At 39.6% G+C, this 4,555-nt stretch overlaps 1 protein-coding gene across 3 annotated transcripts in view; it reads left to right on the top strand.

Annotated features, from left to right (window-relative positions):
• Positions 1-4,555, top strand: part of NRBF2 (nuclear receptor binding factor 2) — a 20,754-nt gene that overhangs the window by 4,571 nt on the left and 11,628 nt on the right. For 2 of the 3 annotated variants that reach the window (XM_008569552.1, XM_008569551.1), the window contains exon 1: positions 4,191-4,217. The exons of the other annotated variant lie outside the window; for it this stretch is intronic. The gene's annotated coding sequence lies outside the window, so the exon portion shown is untranslated. Of the gene's footprint in view, positions 1-4,190; positions 4,218-4,555 lie in introns of those variants that run through there. 3 annotated transcript variants of the gene reach the window in all.

The following is a 4,555-nucleotide window of genomic DNA, read 5'->3' as shown; positions in this document are numbered from 1 at the left end:
TTTTTTTTAAAAAAAAAAAAAAACAAAGTCTTCATCTGTAGGGCCGGCCCGTGGCTCACTCGGGAGAGTGCGGTGCTGATAACACCAAGGCTGCGGGTTCGGATCCTGTATAGGGATGTCCGGTTCGCTCACTTGGGAGAGTGCAGTGCTGACAACACCAAGTCAAGGGTTAAGATCACCTTACCGCTCATCTTTTTAAAAATAAATAAATAAATAAATAAATAAATAATTCCCATGTTGCCTTGGTGGATTAAGTGCCACATGAAGAGTGATTTAAGTGTTCAGAGCTGGTAAATGAAACTGTTTTTCCTCTACTCCTTCATCATGGTTGTCTGATATGATTAACTACTCTTCCTCCTCTCTTGGGTTCCAGGTGCGTTGGGGTGACTGTCTGGTATCACCAAGATGACACTCCATGCGACCCGGGCGGCTGCACTCCTCTCGTGGGTAAGGAGTCTTCCTCTCTTTTGTCTGCTGTACTTCTCCAGGAACCTTAGAGGGTTAGGAGAGGAGTTTTCTAGGAGCCAGGACTATGTTAAAAGTTTTCTCATCTCCAGACTCAATAAATACAGTTTTGTTTTGATGGGGTTTTTTTTAATCATTTTTGAAGATGTTGCTGCTGACAGTGATCCATGACTGTACTTCTTTAGCTTAGAAGAGACTTTTCTGAGGTATATATTCCTTTTTTTTTTTTTTTTTCCTCCCACTTAAAGGGTTGACACTGAGCTTTAGTGACTGACATATGTACGGACTTTGGCTTTCAGAGCCTTTAATCTTAGGGCAAGGTTCTCACTCTTTACCATGTTTCTGTCTGTTGCCATTGTACTCTGTTGCCTTCCTGAATTACTTCACCAAAATCCTTCTGCTAGGTGTTTCATACATTTGCTGCCAGAGACTATGGCAGATGACAAAATGATGCTGAGCATTGGGTATTTAAATCTACACAGAAACAGAAGAAGCCATGAAGTGTGGTGGTGATGGGCATGGGCCTTGGAGTCAGATAGTCTGGCTGAGAATCTCAGCTCTGGTCTCTGTGTGAGCCAGGGCAAGTTAGCCTCCCACTATCTCATTTTTAGAATGGGGATAATACTAATACCTCACCAGGGTTATTACGAGGATAATGAGATAATGTGTGTAAAAAGCATTTAGTGTGTACACACACACATACAAAACCATTTAGCACAGTATCTCAATAAATAATAATTCTTGATACTTGAAATATTGCCAGGGCATGCTAGTTGGCACACTGTATTCTAGTATTCATCCTGAGTACTGAATAATCAGGACCAATTGAGGAGCCAACATATTTGGGGAATATTTTAAAGGAAATGAATTTTTAACTTCCAAGGTGGATTTAACAACAGATTGTCTTTTTTTTTTTTTTTAAAGATGACCGGTAAGGGGATCTTAACCCTTGACTTGGTGTTGTCAGCACCATGCTCAGAGCAAACCGGCCATCCCTATATGGGATCCGAACCCGTGGCCTTGGTGTTATCAGCACCGCACTCTCCCGAGTGAGCCACAGGCCGGCCCCAGTACTTTTTTTTTTTAAATAGAGAATTTAATTACTGTGGTGCCAGATGACCTAGAGTAGGTATGTGTTTTTATTGGGATCAGTAATATCTGGGACTATCACAAGATATAAGTCCTGAATTGTCAGACTGATGAGAGATTAGACTTTACATGGGGGAATGTGGAGACCCGTGAGGTCCTGCTCTCACTGCTTGAGAACTTTTTTGGTGTTCAACAGGTCAAGTAACAATTTATTCTGTTATCACAGAGCTTGAAGTTTAATTAGGGAACTACACGAATATTCATAGCACAAGGTAGAATGTGATTAAAGTCATCAGAGACACACACATCATATAGACATAGTGTTAGAGTGAAGTAACCTCAGAGAGCATCTAGTTCCTGCTTCTCAAAATGTGTCCAAGAGTCACCAGCTTCAGCTTCACCTGACTGTTTAATGGGTGGTTACGGGCATGGTTCTGATGGCTTTATAAGGAGAGCAAATAAGCAGGTTAGATCTCTTGCTCCACCCATTCTTGCCATGTGACACCCGGAATCTCTGTAGAGCATCACCACCAAGAAAAAGGCCTGCACCTGATGTGCTCCCTGGACTGTGCACTTCCCAGCCTCCTAACTGTAAGAAATAAATTTCGTTTCTTTATAAATTACCCAGTTTTAGGTATTCTGTTTATAAGCAACTGAAATGGAGTAATACACTGATTGAAGAATAAAAAGCCTCTGAAATAATTGAAAGGGGTGATCTTGCCTTTAAGTGTTGCTTGTTTCTTTACAAAAATAGAAGTGGAGGAAATGCAGACAGCGTGCATTGCTGGAACTGCGGTTTTCTACTTTTGTCTCCACCTGTTTTAACACTGCATGTGATCTGCAAACATGCCCAGAATACTGTATCTATAATCTCAGTTGCAAAAGTGAATTCTCTGAAGTATTTTTGAGGTGTCAATAGCATGTTTCTTGAAAAATATTCAAGATAAATCATCTTACACCTAACAGACAGAACAGATTTGCTTTTCACTTTAAGTGATGTAAACAACACATGACATAAAATTCACCCATTTAACAATTTTTAAGTGTGCAGTTTAGTACTGTTTGTTCACAATGTTGTGCAACAAATCACCAGAAGTTTTCATCTTTCAGCACCGCCTTTTTTTTTTTTTTTTTTAAAAGATGACCAGTAAGGGGATCTTAACCCTTGACTTGGTGTTGTCAGCACCACACTCAGCCAGTGAGCAAACCGGCCATCCCTATATGGGATCCGAACCCAGGGCCCTGGTGTTATCAGCACCGCACTCTCCCGAGTGAGCCACGGGCCGGCCCTAGAAGTTTTCATCTTTCAAAACTGAAATTATACCAGTTGAACAACTACTCCCCACCCTACCCCCTGTAATGGCAAATCGTTCCACCATTCTACTGTACTATTTCTATGAGTTTGATTACTGTGGATACCTCATGTAAGTAGAGTTGTAGGGTTTTTGTCTTTTTATGACTGGATTATGTCACTTAGCATAATGTCCTCAGAGTTCATCCATTTCGTAGCATGTGTCAGAATTTCCTTCCTTTTTAAGACTGAATAATATTCCGTTGTATGTACTGCATTTTATTTATCCATTTATCAGTTAATGGATGTTTGAATTGCTTCCTCCTTTTGGCTATTGTGAATAATGTTGTTATGAACATGGGTGTACAGTGCTTCTTGGGTTTTTTAAGTTTTGCTAAATCACATGTGAGTTGGTTAGTGAGGAAAACATTACTCTATTTAGAAGACTTTAGCTGATGATCTCTGCCTTTCTCCCTGCCAGCTAAATATGACCCCATCAGTCTGTTTGGCCTCCTTATGTAAGAGAGAGGAACACATTCACAGAGTTGTAGTGAAAGCAGGTAAAATAATGTACATTAAAGCTTTTTTGAAATTCTTAAAGTGCAACACAAATGTAAAAAGGCCAGTGGCTACTTATTTAATCCATTTACTTTTATATTCAGGGGCACTTAAGTCATTTACTTTCAGAACTTCTGAGTTTGTCTTTATTCAGGTGTATTGTACCTGAAAAAAATCATCACTATAATGTTAAATATTGGTATCATTAATTCCTCACCTGTACAAAGTACAGATTTTTAAAATTTTAAAGGTAAATTGTAATTTTAATGTAAGGAAAGAATGAGTTGATACAAGAGAAGTTTGGATTTTACTACTCGATAAGTCATTTTCTGATTATAGTTTTTAAACTATACAAACTAGTGAAAGTGTTTACAAAATAACTCGTTTTGAAAGGAGCTTGTTGAAAGTCAAGAAAATATAGATTTTGAGTAACAGTCAGTGATTGTGATTAATCTCTGAAGAATGGAAGAATGTGGGTCACTGAAGGAGCTAACTGCCTTGTGTTAACCTTGACAGGGTTTCTTGGTAGAACTTATAGAAGTTCCACTTCCTTTCAGATGCTGTAGTTCAGGCTCTGCTCATTTCATTTCCCCACTTATAGATATAGCTGTGGTTTGATGTATGGCAATAAATGGCATTATTTATCTTCTTAAAAGGTGGTGATTGTTGTTTTTAAAGTCACGTTTTATTTAATAATTCAGACGAACTTAGGAATGTTTGTCTTTCTAGGCTCATCAACAGAGCAGACGAGCAGACCGTTTATTAGCTGCCGGAAAATACGAAGAGGCTATTTCTTGTCACAAAAAGGCTGCTGGTGAGTATTCTTTTTAAGAAATACTGAGCATAAAACTGAAGAGCAGTTTCCTTTTTTTTTTTTGGCATCTGGCCAGTGCAGGGGTCCAAATCCTTGACCTTGGTGTTATCAGTACCGTGCTTGCCCAAGTGAACTAACTGGCCAGCCCTGAAGGGCAATTTCTTTTCCCCAGTTTCTCTAAACACTTCAGTTTAGAGTGAAAGTCATAACAGAAATGATGTGTATTGGGGCCGGCCCGTGGCTCACTCAGGAGAGTGTGGTGCTGATAACACCAAGGCCATGGGTTTGGACCCCTGCACTGGCCAGATGCCAAAAAAAAAAAAGGAAACTGCTCTTCA

The sequence above is a fragment of the Galeopterus variegatus genome, unplaced genomic scaffold (genome assembly GCF_000696425.1).
Source record: "Galeopterus variegatus unplaced genomic scaffold, G_variegatus-3.0.2 Scaffold510, whole genome shotgun sequence".
In the NCBI taxonomy this organism is placed as follows: domain Eukaryota; kingdom Metazoa; phylum Chordata; class Mammalia; order Dermoptera; family Cynocephalidae; genus Galeopterus; species Galeopterus variegatus.
This window is presented reverse-complemented; position numbering and strand designations above follow the sequence as displayed.